The sequence below is a fragment of the Dermacentor andersoni genome, chromosome 9 (genome assembly GCF_023375885.2).
Source record: "Dermacentor andersoni chromosome 9, qqDerAnde1_hic_scaffold, whole genome shotgun sequence".
NCBI classification, from domain to species: domain Eukaryota; kingdom Metazoa; phylum Arthropoda; class Arachnida; order Ixodida; family Ixodidae; genus Dermacentor; species Dermacentor andersoni.
This window is the reverse complement of record NC_092822.1, coordinates 80,517,377-80,538,885: the sequence shown is the minus strand read 5'-3', so window position 1 is coordinate 80,538,885 and position 21,509 is coordinate 80,517,377. Positions and strand designations below refer to the sequence as shown.

The window sequence follows — 21,509 nt, the reverse complement described above, 5'->3', positions numbered from 1 at the left end:
CAGTTGGGACACTTACTTTTTCAGTGTAGATAACCAATTCGAGGAATAATTCCAAGAGGACGCACGTCGTCAATGCGTTTATCCGGCCGTTGTCCCTGCACAAGCAGTTGCGTAATGCGAGCGAGCAACCAGGCATTACTCGCAAAGTGCACAAGAAAACACAATATTTCTTGCCCGACTACAACCTACATAGTTTAGTATCGCACACGCTTTCCAACTACTCGGTTTCCTGGTCTATGTACCGCGTATATTTTTTTATATACTATACGAATTGCAACAACGCCTCGTTCGTAGGGTGACTCTTTGCAGGGGAGTTCTTAACTGAGGCGGCCATGCTCTGTTGCATATAAACAAATCTTGCAAGAAGAATTACCCCAAATTTATAAAAACGACCTCTGTTATTACAACCTAAGGGGAAACTGTTTAACTGACAAACTTGGACGTAATCGCATTATAATGCACACGTGTTTACACAAATATCATTTCAAAGCCCCCCACCTTATTCTACATATATCCATAATCTCATTTCAACCCTTAAACTAAGCAGCATCTCAACAACGATCACGGAAACTGAAAAACAGCCCCGCCACTATATCGGACGGGAACGCCTCGTGATTTGAAGCGCGCGACGAAGTTTAAAACTGAACTTCGCGGCCAGTGACGGCAGACGCCAGTGCCTTGCAAGCACCCGCCTCCACCCGCCATATCAGCGTTTGCAGCGACGTGCCATCGTTCAACCTACGTCACGCAATTCGTCACGGGTCCTTTCCGTCTGACGTAACACCGGGGCCATCATTTACACTCTAAGAAAAGTTTACACCCTTTGAGTCGTATCTTGCCACACAACGGTAAAGGTGATCTGTCTCGTCCGCATTTCCTTGTGTCTTTGACGCTGCGAGCCCGGTACTTCCCAGTATCGAACGGCATGCGCGTTATCAGCATGGCATAGCATTGCCGACAGGAAAGTAGCGGGCGCGGCGTTTTCAAGAAAGGAAACGCAAGCAAGGCAGATGACGATTATCGTTGTGTGACAGATATATCCCTCAAAGGGTGTAAACTTTCTTATAGTGTACACTCTTAATCAAAATTACACCCTTTTGCCACACAACAATAATCGTCATCTGTCTTGTCCGCATTTCCTTTCTTTAACGCGGCGAGCCCGGTACTTCCCAGTAACGAACGGCATGCGCGTTATCAGCGTGACTTAGCATTCCCGACAGGAAAGTAGCGGGCGCGGCGTTTTCAAGAAAGGAAACGCAAGCAAGGCAGATGACGATTATCGTTTTGTGGCAAACATACACCCCAAAGGGTGTACATTGGTTTAAGAGTGTAGGTTTGCATATTGTATGGAGTAGGCGTTGTCATTTAAGGATGAATATCTCGAGCATCACGATTTTCGAGATGTTAAGAAAAGTTGGGGTCGAATAAAGTGGGACCCCTCAATATTTGTCCCCCCCCCCCCCCCCCCGAACCTTCTATGTTCAAAAAAAAAAAAAAAATTTGGTTACTCTTCCAAAACTCACGTTATTGAGTGTGCTACGTATGTGCACCTTTCATTGGAACTTTGCAAAAACGACACGCTTGCTACGCTCCTAATCCTAAACGTAGCTCTAATATAATCATTATGCATGATCCAGATCTGGAATGTACTCTGTAACATGTGTTTTCATTTCAGTAAACATTGTGCAAGATATGTGTAGAAATAAACACTCGCAGGTTGTGAAATTAGGCACATTATTTATTCTCCCCGAAAGGAGAATACCGCTTTCTTTACTGAGCTGAAAATATTCCAAGACAATTAGATCCCAACATTTTCGGTGGCCGTATGAATGAATTGTGGGGGTTTTACGTGACAAAACCACAATTTGATTATGAGACACGCCGTATTGGGCGATTCCGCATTAATTCTGACAACCAGGGGATCTCTGACCTGCCCCCAATGCACGGGACATAGGCGGTCGCACTCTAGCACACTCTTGCTTCCATTCTCCAATGTAATGTTGATAAAAAAAAGTTTATTTCAATTGTTGCTCAGCCCACTGCCTTTTACAATTTTATCCTCTCTACTAGCGGAAATAGCGGAAAGAAATTGTCAAACTACAAAGATGGAACTACGAAAACATTTCGCATCCTAATGCTAGTTTTACCAAAGCGGAAGTTAATTATAAATATGGCACTTTGTTAATGTAGTGTCTTATTTAGTTCTGAAAATACAGAACATTTTGGTGTGCAGAGATCAATGTGTGCCACTATAAAAAAAATGCATGTTCTGCCTGTAGACAGCCGCGCAAGGCGGTACACTGTAAAATTTATACCCTTACAAGTGAATAAAGGCGCAAATCGACCTATGGCTCATTTACACTTTTATGACCGCTTTCACCCTTATTCACTTGTAAGAGTGTAAATCATTTTACAGTGTGTACGCCGGTCCAAAAAATTAAATTATGTGGTTTTACGTGCCAAAACCACTTTCTGATTATGAGGCACGCCGTAGTGGAGGACTCCGGAAACTTCGACCACCTGGGGTTCTTTAACGTGCACCTAAATCTAAGTACACGGGTGTTTTCGCATTTCGCCCCCATCTAAATGCGGCCGCCGTGGCCGGGATTCGATCCCGCGACCTCGTGCTCAGCAGCCCAACACCATGTACGCCGGTCCAGTAAATGAATCCCATGTGCACAATAGCATTGGTGGTCGCCCATCGGTTAGGGCAAATACAAGTTAAAGTGGTAGAGCAATGTTCTAGAACGTCTAAGGCGTCGATATAATCGCGAACAGAGCTTTAGTAACCGAGAAATTGAGGTAAATGCATGACACGATTTGAGACCCCCCAGCGACATTCCGGTACTAGCCCGATGACGAAAGCACTCCTCATAATTTGTGTTACTAATACTCAACTACTCGTATTAAAAATATCATTTCATTTGATTATAAGACTGAAAAAAATGCTACTTGTCTACGTCTATTCGATTCTAAGAAAAAATAACATCTTGAGGTTACCCTTCAGTAATATGGGTGTTCGAAAGGTTTCGTTTTCGCTCGACTCTGCCCGCTCGACTCTGCGCCGCGCACGCTTTGGAGTTTCAGTAGTTTCGTTAACGCGTCGTGCTGTGAGGGTTGTGCTGGCTCGCGAAAGTTTCATTTGGAACAAGCAGCGAGAATGCCACGTCCATGTGATGTCGTGGGAAGCCCTCGTTGCTTTCCCGCTCCGGAGAGCCGGTGTCGAGGCCGCCGTCGTAGTACGCAACGACGCCGGCTGTGCGAGCCCTCAGCAGCAGGTCGCGCTCGTCGGTGTTCAAATCGCTGAAGTTGAGCCCACCATCGCGAGCCAATCTGTCGGTGTCAGGGTCCATTGCGACGAGCATCGAAGTTTGCGTCATAGAATGAAGTACCAGCTTATGGGCGTCTTGCGCTGGAGTTTGAGGTATAGTAGCGGCGCCTGGTGGCGGTGCGGGAAACGACATCTGGGTCGTGCCAGCTTGGGTCGTATTGAGCCCTGGCTGTGGCGAAGCACGTTTCTAGGCCGAGTTTTGCGTCGATTCGCACTTTTTTATACCCTGTTGCAAGTGCGAAAAGGCTCGTCACTTCTCACAGACCACGCCGACCACGCTGCGAGCTCGCCGCAGCCTATAGTTTAACGAAAACGGACTCTCCGTGTGCCGTGGGACGTAATTCGTTTCTCCTTCCGCTAGCCACCATACTCCCGCTTTCGCTCTGCTGTCGGCTCTGTCTTGGCTCTGTTTCTGGCCGCGCGTTTGCGTTTTGCGCAGAAAAGCCGTAGCGCCGTCTGCGGACGCCGTTCTACTCACCGATGGCGCAACGTCACTATGAGACCATGATGTCAGTACTCCTCGATCGGAGGGCGGGCGATTTGAACTGCGCTAGAGGTACGCGGACGCTTCAGAACACGTTTTCTCTTAAAATAAGTCTCTCCTTGGCACGAAACAAGCGTTTCGAGGTTTCTGTGATGGTATTTCAACAGTCCACGTTGACTTAATAGTAACCTTTAGTGTCCCTTTCACGTATGCGACTGTGCACACTATCACGGATCGCAGTGAGCTGCTATACTTGCACCTGGAGAGGTACACGGCACGTGAAAAACGCCCAGCGAAAATCAAGGCGAGTGGGCTGCTTGCGAAATAGCGCCCGCTCATTTCGACGCAGCAAACGCAAATGTAAACGGCAGCACCAGTGTGGTGCAGAGACAGTTGTTCGTGCTGGCTTATTGGCAAATCAACCAGTCGTTTTCCCCATTGTACTGTGTGCGTTGCTCTATTTAGGTGGTACTTAGTAAAATCGTGCAAGGTACCGCGCCAATTTTCGAACACGGCGCCTACGTATACGTCCGCGTGTCTCCGAGGCAATGAGCGCATATATATATGTCTACGAGAATAGCTGGTTGCCTAGCAACAGCCGCCACTCTCGTACATGGCCCTTCCTATCGCGGCGAGATACGTTTGTGCGGGTGTACATATACTCGTTTCCTCCTTGCACTGGTTATCCGCAGATTTGTCTCAAGCGGCCACACTTTCGAGTTCACGTCGCCTTTGCGGCTACCATCACGCCTCCGTTTTTCCTTCTTTCTTTTTTCTTTACTGAGACGGTCATTGCCTCCGTTTTTTTTTTCGTTTTTTTTGTCTACAGACTTTATTAAGGAAAGACGGTTAACAGAAAGCTCCAGTAAACACTTTCGTTACACCTCAAATCAGACATACTTTTCGTTGGAACGCCCCTAAACGCTATGCACGCATTGAACACGTACCTGAGAGCGGAGTTCACGCCCCTTGTTGGCCACCACTCCGCCGTTGTGTGAGACTGCACACAACGGCGGAATGGCGGAGGTGCGTCGTGTGCGACTGCATCGACAGGCGGACCACTGGAAGCAGCAGCGGCCTGGCTGTTGCCGGTGCCGGCGCCCTCCCTGGAAGACAGTATGAAAAAAGTGAGATGAACAAATATGATGCCGAACACCCTTTCTCGAGACTATTTGCCCCGGGATATACTACTGACGCCATCACTGATGTAGCGTCTTGCGTGCTATTCTCGGGGTAAAAGTGCTGAGAAAAGCGAAAGACTTGATCGGCACATCGCGTTATCTTAACAGCCGAAGAATGAACCAGCTATTATTAGAAACGCACACACACACATCTTTTATGCCAATTGTCTTTCGCTATCCTTGTCGCCAATGGAGAAATACAGGTGCCTTAGAGAGAGATGCACCTCAGAGGTCCGCCATAAGACAGTCAAGGGGATGAAATTTATGCATGTTGTAGCGTTTATTCCCCAGTTTCTGAATATAGTTTCAGTTTCCCAAAGTCTTGCCTTGTTATATTTCTGTACCACCTGGAATTGGGAAAAGTGGGCTCTCTTTCTTGCGCAATCTTTCTCCTCGACACAGGTCTAGGACAGTTATAAACAGCTTCTATTGCACCATAAAAACATAATTCAAGTAGGCTAAAAAATTATCTTTAAAGTTTAACATTTAAAGAAAGTAAATCATCTTGACTACAGTTGTTAGGAACATTCTTGTTCGGCTTCGTAACAAAAAAGTCACTTAGCTATCCTTACCGGATTTGAATGCGAAAGCATGGTGACTTTCTAAGTTATCACCTTATATTAAAGCTACCTTAATCCCCCTTGCTCCAATATGCCCCAACATTAATCCAGCGTTATCCACCGTAATTACCTTTAATCCAACTTAATTCACCTTAGTCCACCTCAATCCACCTTAATCCACCATAGTCCACTTTATGCCACCTTAACCTTAGTCCACATTAACCCACCTTAACTTTAATCACCTTATCCCACTTTAATCCACCTCAATTGAATTTTGGGAGTGGGCCAGGTCGGTTTTTGGGTGTGGGCGGCTATGGCGTCCGCCCGACGCCGTCGCTGTTCACCGTAGGATTTCGCAGTGCTAGCCGCAGCAGGTCCAGCGCCGGGAACGTGACGTCATCCCTTGGTCACGTGGGTTTTCTTGCCATCGGATGTTTAATGCCGGATGCTCGGCGGATTTTTCTCTTCATGGGGCATATAAGGCTTTCGCCTTAAAATAACTTGACCGAGATTCGGGCAAATCGCAGTAAACTTCAAATTTGCACATTCCAAATCGTTGCGCAGTGCGAGCAAAATTCGTTCGAGATCAAATCGCATAAGGTCGAAATTTTATATGCGGAAATAGTCAAAACGGCGGAAGATAAGCAAACACGCTATAGACAGTGGCTGAACGATACATGTCGAGCGACGACAGACACAAGGGAAGGACCGTCTATGTAAAAATTGCATCGGTACAATACACCGCCCTGGAGGACGAACCACCGTAATGACGGGTCAGTAGATGTAGTTTCGATGCCCTCGATACCCGATACTACCTCCGTGTCACTAATGTCGGACGTGTCTGCTGTGTAACGGGACAAGCAGTAGGTGTCGGTGCGCAACCGCCCAGACCTGTAGACCAACGAATAGGAATACTCCCGCAGTCGGTAAGCCCGTCGTCCAAGCCTTCCACTGCAGTCTCGAAAAGGTCAAAAGCCGGGCGAGAGCGTGATCGTTGGTGACGATATAAAATAACCTGTGGTAAATGTAGATTTCAATTTCATAACCACTCCGACTGGAGTCAGACATTAGCGCTCAGAAAAGTAGTTTTACTCCGAAGGCGACAAAAGGCGGCTGGGGGAACAAAATGACGCGGACATGAAATGAACACGCCGGAGTGGCTCCAAAGCAGCACCGACTCGATGGATTGAACTGCCCGCGGATAGGTGGAGGGGTGAGTAGGGTCGTCGCTGGGAAGAAGGCCCATGATAAAGTCACACTCTTTTGAGGAAGTCTGTGCGAGGCCTCCGCGAGGGGTCTATGGTGGCAAAGTTTTTCACAATGCAGTGAAAGTAAGAGGAAGTTTCACACGAAGCCGTGGACAACTTTTGCTGACTGCGGCACAGGAAATATCTGACGGCGCGAATTTTCCCCTAACAAAGTCGTATTCAAAGAAACGTCGGCGAGATGTCCAGGCACAGTTATCTCACGGCATTTATACCCAGTTCAGCTGCACGCCAGAGTTGCGAGAAACACCAAGAACGGTCGTGAGGCGCTGAAGGTATGCGCCCAATGTTGTCCACTTAAACCCTTGAAGGGTCCATCATGCACTCAAAAGTCGCCGTAGGGTTACACAAGGCAAAAAGGCTTCAATCGGCACCTTAAGCCTTAAGTTTCTAAAGTTCATCGGGCGCTATAAAGGCTATGTTTCCCCATCGAGATCACACAGAGCGCTTTCCCAATACCCGGAACGAAGGTCGATGGACGAAAAGCACAGGACACTATGGAGATAAATCAATAGCATTGTCTACACGAGGTAATGGGTAGACATCCTTCTTTGTGCTGCGAGTGAGGTGGTGTTAGTCAACGCAGAATCTCCACGTACCGTCTTTCTATTTCACAAACACGACATGTGACGCCCAGAGACTTGAAGATTGGTCAATGTTGTCTTTTGCTGGTGCCTTGTCCACTTTTGCTTTGAATGCCTGATGTCATTGACGTTGAAATTTACTCGCTCAAACTTCTTCACCTCCCCGTAACAGTAACCTCTAATACATCAATATTTATTTTCTTGTGAAACTAATAGACAAGCCTTTGTTTATTCCACATATGGATAAAGTAATCTCACCTTTCTAAGGAAATGCTTGTTTGCGGTTTGACGAACGAGAATGATCGTGCATCACTGGGATGAAGCATTGCAGTGAAGGGAATATTTTGCGGACAAGTCGAAACATACATTTCAATTCCAGAGAACTAGAAAAAAATCAAAGTACCATTGAAAAGTGTTTACGCATGACTAAGAAATGGGCAGCATTTTTCGCAGGTCAAGCTACTCAGATTTCATTAAAACGTGATGATGTCATCCTTGTTTTACCAACGGATAGCTTCAGTCTATATAAGCTGGGCTTATTGACAGACATTGGCTTCGTGGTATTTTTCATTTCCATAGTAATTGCAAGTATCATGGAATTACAAAAAAAACCTTCCTTTTCTTCCAAAGGTTAATTTTTACTGCTGCTGTCATTATGTCTTGGAACGTGGCAAGCCCCATGCTACCTTCATCGTAAACACTATTTCTTACATATTCTACACCAATAATGGTTTAAAAAGGAGTATAGCACACACAAACTTTATTTCATGCCACTAAATGTCTCGTTCTGCGAGAAAACCAATCTCCACTTTCCCCCACAAAGCAATCCATAACAGCATGCTGTATAACATCTGATACAACAATTAATGCTTGCCTCACAGCACCGCGCACGAACGTATTTCTCTATCTGAGCACGTTATGATAGCAAACACTCCCTGTTTGTTTACGGACAATTGCTTGTTTTTTGACGAGTTGCCGCCATTCAATCGAACATGCTCCGTTAAGAAAATTACCTACTTGATGTAGACAACCAATCCAAGAACCAGAAAAAATCCTCAGAAGATGCAGGTCGTGAATGCAGCCCGTCAGAATCTGTTCCTGCACAAGAATTTAGAGAGCACAAGTAAGTCAACGTGCAAGAACATCGCAAGCGACGTTGCGCCAGGAAATCTCAGACTTCTGAGCGCCCTCATCCCGTAAGCAAGCATAGTTTTTCTTGTTTTTTTTCCGTTGGTTTGGTTTGAGATAAACGGCATATTATACCACGTGTCCCACGTAATGTGTGCCAAAATTTGAAAAGATATCCTAGTGACATGTAGCTGGACAGAACCGAGGTAGTGTTTGCCGTTGCTGGGAGCCAGTCAGATTATTTTTGTATTTCACCAAACTATATAATTAGTTATAAATTTTTGAACTGCTCAAAAATTGCGTTCCCAGAAGTAGTGTCTAACAGGAAATGAATAATTCCCGAACAAGCATTCTGTTGCTCAATAAGTGCTACATAGAAGTTTCTTATAAGCCTGAACGGAAACCCGCGAAATACGAAAAAGTTCCACGCGACTATCGTGACATTTTTTTGTACGTCTTCGTATATTTTTGTTTTGTCCGGCAGCATGGCTTTCTGTTTTAACACGACTGTGTTGTTCTTCCGATCGAGCTGCAGCCAAATTTTGTGCCATGTAAATTCGAAAGCAAAAGTTAGAAAACCAGAAGTGCCGCTAATTTTTTTTTTCGCAGCCCAGAAATAAAGGCTGAAATCAAGTAGCACTACCTACGTGCACCTGTTTGACCAGCGCCCTGCATTAAGACAATTTCACGTTACACGCCCATGCTAAAAATAATTTTATTGCGACAGCAATTATATGGACACTCCAAGCGCATTTTTGCCGTCGGTGTCGGCGTTATGTTCAATCTCACGCTAGCAACGGAGGAAAGCAGGGAGGAAGCGCGCCGTCTTCCGTCCCGCGCAGGGCACCGGGAGAAGGGGAGACTGGTGGGGGGAGGGTCATCCTACGCCGGCGGCTGCTGCATATGGCGCGGCCGTGAGGGCCTTATTTTGAGTGATTTGCAATTGGAAGAGTGTGCGCCGAGTGCCGATAGCTTCGTGTGCGCTGCACTTTCGCCGCTAAGTTCGCGTTGCAGCCTGAGACAGCACGAAAGTCAATTCGCTCGCTGCTGCTGCCGCACTTCCTCACTCCAGCGTTCTGATAGGGAGTTTCCGCGGTCATCGAGCAAGATGTGTTGACCTTTGCTTATGAGCACGTGGCACCATGCTTACTAATTTATTTCTTTAACACATACTGCGGACACGAAGTCCATGCAGAGTGGATAAAATACAATGTTAGGTCACAAGTAAAACAATGCTAATACAACAAAATGCTGCAACAATACAGTAATAATGCTGATACAAAAGGTAAACAATGCTGACACAACTTTTATAAAGGCAAGTCGTTCCAGTCACTGATGGTGTGTGGAAAGAAAGAGTATTTAAATAGGTTGGTCCGGGAGCATAAATAGAGGGTTAGAGTATTTTCGTGATGTTGTCCAGTAGGTCCCATTATTAGTGGACTTACATATATAGCCGGGTCGAGTGCCAGTTTGTTATTAAGTAACTGAGAAAGAAAGTCGAGCAGTATTTTTTTTTCAGCGCGATTCAGGTGTAGCAATAGTATTAGATGTCGTTAGTTCAGTTAGAGTCGAATATCGAAAATTTGTTGTAAACAAACCGCATAGCCTGTCTTTGAATTCGTTCAAGATTTTATGTTATAGCGAGCGTAGGGATCCCAGATACTACAAACGTACTCGAGATTCGGTCGAATTTAGTAATAAGCGATTGATTTAACAGAGTGTAGGGCGTGTTTTAGTTTGCATTTTGGAAATTTAGTAAGCGAATCTTTACAACTTCATACGGACGATAAAGCTACTATCCTTACTACGTACAGCTGTCTACTAATTTGCTGTCGCAATCGATACTTCGCCTTTCGGGCAAAACTTCGCTTTCTATTGCTGATGCCGAGGTCTTTAGCCTTTTGCTCTCGACTGTGCGTACGTCACGCAATCGTGAAAATTTCCTGGCATCCCTGCGAAATGGCACTACATTGCCGTTTTGTGATGCGGTAGGAATTGAAAGGGAGATGGTGCTGTCATACGCGTATCTCGGCGGAACACCTCTACAGGTGGTCAAAAAGGCAGGCGATGTGTGCTTTGTGGTTAGGATGCATGTGCATCGCGCAAACTTTTCGTTTACCACTGTCGCGTATTATATATATATATATATATATATATATATATATATATATATATATATATATATATATATATATATATATATATATCAGCCTCCCTTACATTTACAAAAAGGCATTTGATTCAGTAGTGATATCAGGTTATATGGACGCATTGCGTAATCAATGAGGACTACAACATAAAGCATACATGAATATCTTAGCAAATATTTATAAACACTCCACAGCTATCCCAATTCCCCAAAGGAAAAGCGTGAACATACCGGTCAAGAAAGGGGTCGGCAAGCAGACACAACCTCTCCAATATTTTCAATGCATGCTTCGAAGTATTCAAGCTATTCAACGGGAAAAGATTAGGAGAGATCAACGGTGAACATGTCGGCAACGTACGGTTTGCAAATTACATCGTCCGGTTCCGAAACGCTGGGAATGAATTGCAAGAAATGATTGAGTCCTAGCCGAGAAGTGTAAGAAAAGTATGGTTGAATAATATGCAGAACACTAAAGTAATGCTCAATTTATAGCAGGGTAACAAATATTCATGATTTGTAGTCAGCCTCTAGAAACTGTGCAAGCGTATGTTTAAATAAATTATACACAGGAGGCCCTGAACATGAGAAGAAAGATTACAGAAGAATAAAACTGGGTTGGAGCTCATATGGAAGGCATTGCCAAATCATGAGCGGCAATTTACCGCTATTCTTAAAAATAAAAGTGTACAACATTGCAGTCTACCGGTGCTAACATATAACGATGACGCTCGAGAATAAGTTAAGGATCGCGCAACCAGTGATGGAACGAAATATTTAAGGCATAACGTAATTAGACAGGAAGACAGCTGTGTATATTGCTAAGCAAACGGGGGTATCCGATATTCTAGTTGACGTTAAGTGGGAAAAACGGAGCTGGGCAGGCCATGTAATGGGTAGGGCAGATAACAGGTGGACCACTAGAGCTACAGAATGGGTGCCAAGAGAAAGGAAGCACGGTCGAGGATAGCAAAGATTAGGTGGCGAGATGTAATTAGGAAATCTGTAGGCATAACTAGCAATCACCTAGCGCAAGACAGCGGTAACTGGAGACCACGCGAAGAGGCCGTCGTCTTGCAGGGGAGATGAAATAAGCTGACCATGACAGTCATATCTCAAGGCGTAATTGTATAACGTCCTGCTCCTGAGCGCTTCGGAAAGACCGACTTTTCGCGATCGCTCTTGGACTTGGAAATTGCCCGTAACTAGTCTTGACATCCACAAGCAAAAACATTTATAAGAACCATCCCCAGCTGCTATCCAAGAATGGCTTTAGTATGCTTTCGGAAGTAGTTATTTGTGGCATTATGTTGCACTATGTGTTACGCGTGGGGCTTCAAAACCGTGCCTTACCCGAACACTGGAGCCAGCCGTTAATACATCGAAAAACACTTCTTCAAGGAGCAGAATAGAACCGGGTGCAGCGACCGCTTTTGATCGCACACGTTGTTACCCGAGATGCAGCATCTCAAACGACAGCGTCTGTCCCTTCGATCAGAGGCCCAGCGTCTCAACAACAGCGTCTCAACAGGCTATAGAAATGCTCTCCTCAGCAACGTATGCGGTGGTACCGTTTCGCAATGCAGTTTCAAATGCGTCAGCATTTAAAACAAGCTATCAGAATTCGCCGCACTCTGCCTCCATCGCAGATCGCTTTCAAAATAGGGCGCGTGCGGCCGCCGCCGGAGTAGAAAGCCCCTCCCCCTCCCTCCCCCCACCCGAAGCCTTGCACGCGATGGAACAAGACGGAGTGCGACCTCCCCGCTTTCCTCCCTTGCGCGGCTACGCCATGCGCAACCGCCGCCGGAGTACGGTTCATCACGGTTGATAAGGCGCTAAAGAGCGATGATCGGGGGTGCTTCTGCTTGATGTAGACGGTTGCTGCTCAATCGTACGGGGGTGAGAACCCGTTAAGCTGCCTTATCGGCAACCTTTTCTTTAACCGCTCCATGTACACTGATATGTGAATAAAGTGATTGACTGATTGATTGATTGATTAATTAATTGATTGATTAATTGATTGATTATTTGATTGATTGAAACGTTATCATTGCACCTGGCACCGTCACCTGGAGTAGTTTTTTTGCGTCATCAATTCACCTTGCGCCGCCGTCCGCAACAGTTCGTGTCGCCGCAGCGCTGTCGTTTATACTGGTCGTATCAAGTTTCCTAACACTGATTGTGACACCGGGCTGCGTGGAGATAAGCAAGTGGCAAAATGCTTACGCATACTTAGACAACGTACAGAAAAGTTTCTGCGCGAGTTTTTTTTCTGCTGTATTAGGCTGCACTACATTCGGGATCAGCCCGCGAAAACGCTTCGGCACTCTCGACAAATCGTTGCTAGTTCCCAAAGAATGCTAAACGTATTCAAAGCTAGACCAGATCTAAGCAAAGCTAAATCTCAATGTATGCGATAGCTTACTTAAGTTGTGATGACTGGGACGTCCCACCAGCAGCGTGCGCGTGCCACCTTGCACGTGCAAAAATGACAACACTGTATTTTTACTACAAGCTTAAGAGGTAATAGATTGCCATAATTATTTAACCAACCTTTAAAGTATTCACGTAAGCGCAAAATCTTCAATTTAGAGGTTGTAGAACTTACTGAGAAATACCCAAAAAATGTATTTTTCTGTGTTTTTTTCTGAAGTACCATGTGACTAGCACTTGCGCGCAGTGAGGTTAAATCCCTCACTAATGCGACGAACAAATGATCCATGACCCACGTAGACAGGCCTACTTAGCCGAAGTCAAATTTGCGCGTTAAGGAACCCCAAGTGGCCAAAATTTTCGGAGTCCTCCACTACGGCGTGCCTCATAATCAGAAAGTTGTTTTGGCACGTAAAACCCCATAGTTTAATCTTTTAAAAGTGAAATTTCGTTACAGTTGGCTTTTAGGCCTCCGCTATGGCGTCTTTTTATGTCCCTATAGGTACTACTATAGCGTTACAACATTACTACACTGTGCCCATGCTGACCAACCATTGGGACAGGTCAACAGCAACGCCAAGAACAAGAACAGACTCGAGAAGATGCGAGTCGCATGTTCGGTCGATGCATCGCCTCCGTTACCCGACGTTCTTGTAACCACGTGAAACGGTGCTTGTTGAAGTCGCATCGGCGTTGACGAACGTTGAAGTTTCTGACGAAGCATAATGGGATGAAACTGTCTTGCGAGTGGTGGCTGTGACGTGCAGCACAATACGCCAAAGGACACGCGTACACTGCATCCAATAAATTTACTGCGCCCTTGCATCGCTTTGAAACTGACGCCTCATGTGCCTATTCCTAAACATTTCCGTCATTGTGTTGCGTCTGCCTGATTGAGTTACATAAATTTGCACGAATACTGTATTTTGAGTCATTGACGTTCAATTTTTTTTTTAATATTCGCGTACACATCGCAGAAAGCTTCGCCATTCCCACACATGCGTAACATCCGTCGATTTTTTTTCTTGCGACGTCTTTTCTTATTTATCTTTTTATTGCAACAACTACAACTTTTTATTGACCAGAACTTGCTACCCTGCTTAAATCCGGACTTCCTTATCAATTACTTTCCTATTAGGGGATCTTATTTACAAAAAAGAGGAAAGAGGAGGTGAAGTCTACCGTTGCGAAGGATAAAAGGGTTTCCGCCTAAGTACCCAAATCGGATTTACACGACTTTGCCGAGCCTTTGCTGCCAGAACAGACTTAGGACCACCTTTGCGTCGTTAATTGAGAAGCGAGGCTTTCGGGCAAGTCAGATTTACCTTTCATTACGGCAATCCGCATTGGGAAGATCCACAGCAGTTTTCGGGCGGTGCGGCGGCAACACCTGGCAGAGTTGCAGTGGCTAGGACACGGCGAGTCACCGAGCAACAAGTGCCGGACATAGGGGAGAGCACGGAAGTACTAAGGCCAGTATTTTCATAAAGTACTTTCCTAAAGTACTGTCTTGAAGCCTGCAATGATTCTTCGAGTATAAAGAAGTACACTAGATATGGTTAAACGTTCTACTAAACGTAGGGGAAAGTAAATTAGTGGAGCAATCGGCATTGCGGATTCGCAGCAACATAGCATGCGTAAAATATAGCGGGAAGGAAAGAAGCACTACGCTCAGATATAATGAAGCGCATGAAAATACCTCTGCTACAATGAAGGATGGGGTTTGGAGAAGCGTTCACGAATACGAGTACATCACGAGCGACGTCGCGCCGAGCGCGCGAGGTCGCTCGGAGCAGAACGCGCCACCCCAACCTACCCTCCCCCCGAAGCCTTGCGCGCGACGGAAAGCGGCGCGCTGCCACCCCCGCTTTCCGCCGATGCGTGCACGAGATTGAGCCGCGATTGCCGGCTCGCCCTCACACGATTTCACTCTCATACAGAGCATACGGTGCGCGACCACGGTTTCATCGCCCTTATGGTTAATTCACACCGGCGACTTGAGGAGGTCGTGTGACCATTTGCGACTCGCGATCAAAAAGCGACCGAAGGCGGCAAGCCCGGCTGAGCGCGACCCGCAAGACGCAATCCTGGAGATTATCGTTCTCAGCGAGAACTCTCGGAATCTACGCGGAATTTGCCGCGACGCGGGAGGAGGCCGGATGTAGACACATGAAAGATCACTTCCGGTGCGCCGCTGATTGGTTTATCAGTTTCGCAACCATGGTCACGTGACTGAAAAATCGCGCAGCGAGCGACTGGCCCAAAATTGTCGCGTTTCGAGAAAAGCGACCGTTCGCGACTGTTTGCGACCATTTGCGACCAACTTGGTCGCGCGACCACTGTCAATCGCCGGTGTGAATGAGCCCTTAGACTTTATACGGAACCTCACGGCGACGGCGACAGCAGTAGTGCGCTTGGAGTGTCCATACAATTGATATCGTAGTAAGATTGCAGCTGCTCTCACCATCGACGTTGCAGCAGCGGTAATGGTATACAGTTTCTTCACTTCTGGCCTGTACCCGGCTTGGCAGGGCTAGGTATGGTAACGTTGAGAAATCGTCCAGGCTGCCCACGAGGAGAAAGAAGTCAGTGCGTGCACACCGTCAACGAGAGGGCACAGCCACATCATGAAAAAATCGCATTGACAGTACAGAATATGTACAGCGCGCGCGCGTGCGTGCATGTGTGAGTGCGTGTGTGAGTGTGTGTGTATGTGTGTGTGTGAGTGTGTGTGTATGTGTGTGCGTGCGTGTGTGTGTGTGTGAGTGTGTGCGTGTATGCGTGTGTGCGTGTATGCGTGTGTGCGTGTGCGTGTGTGCTGCGTGTGTGTTTAGCTGCACCAACTCTTTAAAAAAATTGCCTGCGGCAGATAGCGCAATTCTATAATCCTTAATCTAAATAGTAAATAGCACAATTATATAACCATTTATGCAAACTACTCACTCAAGCGGCCATTACTTCTACCATGAATAAAACTGATTTACTGAATAATGAACAAAACTGCGATAACTACATATTGAATTAATTACCCTACGAAACATATTTCGACCTACGTATTGTAGATGGTGAGCATGCAAGGCATATCGACTGAGAACGAATTCGGAAGATGGCACCGATTTCGAAATATGCGCCGTCAGACTTGCGGTAAAAACAAACTATTCTTCCACTTACTTTTTTTTATGAAAACTCTCTCTTATGCGTTGATGCACAAAAGTAACTAGAACGCCAACGCATTTCGTCGTACACTTTAAAAGTCATTATGTAGAAACTGGCGTAGTTCTGAGAATTCGTTCCAAATGGATGCGCCTTGCGAACTCGCCGGCTACAATTGGTAATTTGAAATATGTGCCGTAAAGTGAGCAAATAAAGAGATAACTAGTGTTATTATGCTAATCAATTAATAGTTTTGACTTCTAGTGGTTCCCGTGTAAGGGAGTAATTTAGTTCAAGGGTTAGAACTGTGCGCTTCGTCAAGGGCAATTTTCACAAAGTTGGTGCAACTAAGAAAAAAGGCGATTCCGCCCTGCAAAGGTGGATGACCTGTGGAGTTGTAAACATCATGGTGAGTGAACTTGTGGTAAAGACTTCACTGCACCACTTATTGTCATTGAAGTTACGACGGTCACAATGGCTTTGTGGTCGTTGTGATAACACTGATCGGCATATTCGCAACTGCAAAGACATTCTTTGATGACGTCAAATCGATGCCCGCACGCTGCTGGGCGGTAGGTTGGGCCGGATCGGTGTGGCATCGCAAGGGATATGCCTACAACAGGAAACGCGTAAACCACTCCGTATTCGGTCCCGACAAATCCACATTGAAATCGCCAACGACAACTGGGGTAGTGAAATCGCAACTAACCCATGCAAAGGAAGTAGCCATGAACATTACGGGGCTACGAGTCATTGCATTATTTACCTGCTTACGGGGGTGTGAGCTATTGAAACATTGTCTGTACGGACACGAAAATTCTATGGTACCCTAGGCGTATACAATTCCACTGAAAAAAGCAAATGGACGACGCTTAAGCTTCGCCTTTAACAGCATAACGCGATAGCGTTAAACGATCCCTGACTAGTTCTCACGCTTTCCGGCAACTGCCGGTCTATGGAAGCGAAGCTTTTCACAATGCAGTGAAAGTAAGAGGAAGTTTCACGCGAAGCCGTGGACACCCTTTGCTGTCTGCGGCACATGGCATACCTGACGGCGCGAATTTTTCCCTAACGAAGTCGTATTCAAAGAAATGTCGACGAGATGTCCAGGCACAGTTATCTGACGGCATTTATTCCCACTTGAGCTGCACGCCAGAGTTGCGACAAACACCAAGAATGGCCGTGAGGCGCTGGCTGAATGTATGCGCCCAATGTTGCCCACTTAAACCCTTGAAGGGTCGATCATGCACTCAAAAGTCGTCGGAGGGTTACACAAGGCAAAAAAGGCTTCAATTGACACCTTAAACCTTATGCTAAAGTTCAGTGCGCGCTAAAAAGGCTATATTTCCCGATCCAGACTACACAAGGCGCTTTGCCAATACCTGGAACGAAGGTCGATGGACAAAAAGCACTGGACACTATGGAGATAATCAAGGGCGTTGTCTACACGAGGTACTGGGTAGACGTCCTTCTTTGTGATGTGAGTGAGGTGGTGTTAGTCAACGCAGGATCTCCACGTACCGTCTTTCTATTTCACAAACACGACATGTGACGCCCACAGACTTGACGATGGGTCAATGATGTCTTTGCTGGCACCTTGTCCCCTTCTGCTTTGATGGCCTGGCGCCTCGACGTTGAAATTTACTCGCTCAAATTTCTTCTCTTCACCGTCACGGTAACCTCTTAATGCATCAATATTTATTTTCTTGTGAAACTATTAGACAAGCCTTTGTTTATTCCACATGTGGATAATCTCACATTTCAAAGAAAATGCTTGTTTGCGGTTTCACGAATGAGAATGATCGTGCATCACTAGGATGAAACATTACAGTGAAGGGAATATTTTGCGAACAAGTCGAAACATACGTTTCAATTCCAAAAAACTAGAAAAAAATCGAAGTACTATTGAAAAGTGTTTGCGCATGACTAAGAGATGGGTAGCATTTTTCGTCGGTCAAGCTACTCAGATTTCATTAAAACGTGATGATGTCATCCTTGTTTACAAACGGATAGCTTCAGTCTATATAAGCTGGGCTCATTGACAGACATTGGCTTCGTGGTATTTTTCATTTCCATAGTAATTGCAAGTATCATGGAATTACAAAGAAAACTTTCCTTTTCTTCCGAGAGTTAATTTTTACTGCTGCTGTCATTACGCCTTGAACGTGGCAAGCCCCATGCTGCCTTCATCGTAAACGCTGCTATTTCTTACCTATTTCTTACCTATTTCTTACCTATTTCTTACCTATTCTACGCCAATAATGGTTTTAAAAGGAGGATAGCACACACAAACTTTATTTCATGCCACTAAATGTATCCTTCTGCGAGATAACCAGTCTACTTTCCCCCACAAAGCAATCCACGACAGCATGCTGTATCACATCTGGTTCAATTAATGCTTCTATGCAACTATTGCAACTATGCAACTATTTCTCGACATGAATACGTTATGGTAACAAGCACTCCCTGTTTGTTTATGGACAGTTGCTTGTTTTTTGACGAGCTGCCGCCATTCAATTGAAGATGCTCCGTTAAGAAAATTACCTATTGATGTAGACAACCAATCCAAGAACCCGAAAAAGTCCTCAATATATGCAGGTCGTGAATGCAGCCCGTAAGAATCTGTTCCTGCACAAGAATTTAGAGAGCACAAGTAAGTCAACGTGCAAGCACATCGCAAGCGACGTTGTGCCAGGAAATCTACGACTTGTGGGCGCCCTCATCCCTCAAGCAGGCATCGTTCTGTATTTCTTTTTCGTTGGTTTGGTTTCAGATAAACGGCATATTATACCACATGGCCAGCGTAACGTGTGTCAGAATTTAAAAACATATGCAAGTGACATGTAGCTGGGCAGAACCGAGGTAGTGTTTGCTGTTGCTGGGAGCCAGTCAGATTATTTTTATTATTTCACCTAGCTAATTACATAATTAGTTCTAAATGTCTCAATTGAACAGAAATTGCGCTCACAAGAAGTAGGGCGTAATAGGAAACCGTAGACCATCCCGAATAATTCCCGAACGAGCTTTCTGTTGCTCAATACGTGCTATCCAAATTTTTTCTAAGCCCCAAAGAGAACCCGCGAAATACGGAAACGTTCCACGCAACTATGGTGGCACTTGCTTGTATTTCTTCGTATTTTTGTCTTGGCTGGCGGCATGGCATTCTATTTTAACAGAAATGTGTTGTTCCCTGCCGATCCGAGCTGCAGCAAAATCTGTGCCATGTAAATTCGAAAGCAATAGTTAGGGTACCACAGGGGCCGCTAATTTATTTTCTTCGCAGCCTACGCATAAAGGCTGAAATCAAGTAGCACTACCTACGTGCGCCTGTTTGACCAGCGTCATGCATTAGGACAATTTCACGTTGCACGCCCGTGCTAAAAAAATAATTTTATTGCGATAGCAATTATATGTTCACTCCAAGCGCATTACTGCCGTCGGTGTCGGCGTCGGCGTTGTGTTCCGTATAAAGTACAAGATCGATGACATCGTCGCCGCACACCGTATGCTGTGTGTGGGAGCTAAACGTGCAAGCGTGAGCCGACAATGGCGGTTCAATCTCACGCTCACAACGGAGGAAAGCAGGGAGGAAGCGCGCCGTCTTCCGTATCGCGCGAGGCACCGGGGTAGGGGAGGCTGGGGGGGAGGGGCGTTCTACGCCGGTGGCTGCTGCATATGGCACGGGCGCGCGGGCTTTATTTTGAAAGTGATTTGCAATGGGAAGAGTGTGCGCCGAGTGCTGATAGCTTCGTGTGCGCTGTATTTTCACCGCTAAGTTCGCGTTGCAGCGAGAGACAGCAAGAAAGCCAATTTGCTCGCTGCTGCTGCCGCGCTTCCTCACTCCAGCGTTCTGATAGGGAGTTTCAGCGGTCATCGAGTGAGATGTGTTCATGTGTGCTTGAGCGCGCGTGACTTTCGCGCGCGTGAAAGTTTCCGGGCGTCCCTGCGAAATGGCGCTGCATTGCAGCTTTGTGAGGCGGAGGGAATTGAAAGCGGGATGGACGGTGGACGCCATCGGATGGTGCTGCCATACGTGTATCTCGGCGGAACACCTCTACAGGAAGGCGTTGGGCGCTTCGTGGTTTGCATGCATGCGTATCGTGTAAACTTTGTTTTCTATTGTCGCAGATATATGCATAATATATATATATATATATATATATATATATATATATATATATATATATTGTCACCCAGCTATGGCAACTAAAACAGTTTACCACCGACAGATTGGGAAAAAACGTCTGCCTTTAGCGATGGCTGGTCCTCGGAGAGCCCGCGCGCAAAAACGAACTTCATCGTTCTCGCCTTAAGGGTCCCGTGTCAACACGTGCAAACTTATTTCGCGTCATTGCTCCCCTCTCAAAAGCGACCGGCCCGGTCGCTTCAAGGGCAGCGGGCGCGCACTATGGGCAAGAATGCCAACATGATTTCCTCTTTGACGCCGCGCATGAGATGGCGCACCTTCTTTGCTTCAGTCATCAAAGGGTCCGCACGTCTGAAAAGCCGATTCATGTCTTCTACGTACGCCGTCACTCGCTCATTCGGGCCTTGAATTCTTGCCTCCAACGCTAACTCCGCCCTCTCCTTCCTATCCGCCCTGGCGAAGGCATTGAGGAACTGCCTACGAAAGTCTTCCCATGACGTCAGTGTCGCCTCGTGGTTCTCAAACCATGTTTTCGCGGACTCCTCAAGAGCGAAGTACACGTAACGTAGCTTACGCTCGTGGTTCCAGTCGTTGAGGTTGGCAACCCGGTCAAAATGGTCAAGCCAGTCATCGGCGTCCTCTGAAGCACTTCCGTGGAACAGATTCGGCGTCCGGATGTGATTGACGACAACGTGCGATGCTGCAGGAGTGGCAGGTGGTGGTTGGGTCGTCATTCTAGTTCGTTCGGGTAGCAGACCGTGCTGTGGCTGGAGTCCCTGGAGGCGTCGGCTGGCACGTACGTGCACAGGGGTAAGCTCGGTTGAACTACTCGCCGGGCTGAGGTCTGGGGTATGCTCCGGAGATCTTAACATCGACCGTACCCCGCACCTCCACCAGAAATGTCACCCAGCTATGGCAACTAAAACAGTTTACCACCGACAGATTGGGAAAAAACGTCTGCCTTTAGCGATGGCTGGTCCTCGGAGAGCCCGCGCGCAAAAACGAACTTCATCGTTCTCGCCTTAAGGGTCCCGTGTCAACACGTGCAAACTTTCGCGTCATTATATATATATATATATATATATATATATATATAT

General features: G+C 46.3%; 1 long non-coding RNA gene across 4 annotated transcripts in view; it reads right to left on the bottom strand.

Moving 5' to 3' along the window:
• LOC126528304 (uncharacterized) overlaps positions 1-21,509 on the bottom strand; it is a 69,569-nt gene that overhangs the window by 21,809 nt on the left and 26,251 nt on the right. For 3 of the 4 annotated variants that reach the window (XR_011890044.1, XR_011890045.1, XR_011890043.1), the window contains exons 4-8: positions 18,810-18,893; positions 15,577-15,677; positions 8,423-8,503; positions 4,763-4,921; positions 17-95 (exon numbers count right to left, since the gene is read on the bottom strand). This is a non-coding gene — a long non-coding RNA (uncharacterized lncRNA). The remainder of the gene's footprint in view (positions 1-16; positions 96-4,762; positions 4,922-8,422; positions 8,504-15,576; positions 15,678-18,809; positions 18,894-21,509) is intronic. The other variant, XR_011890046.1, reaches the window with a different exon arrangement.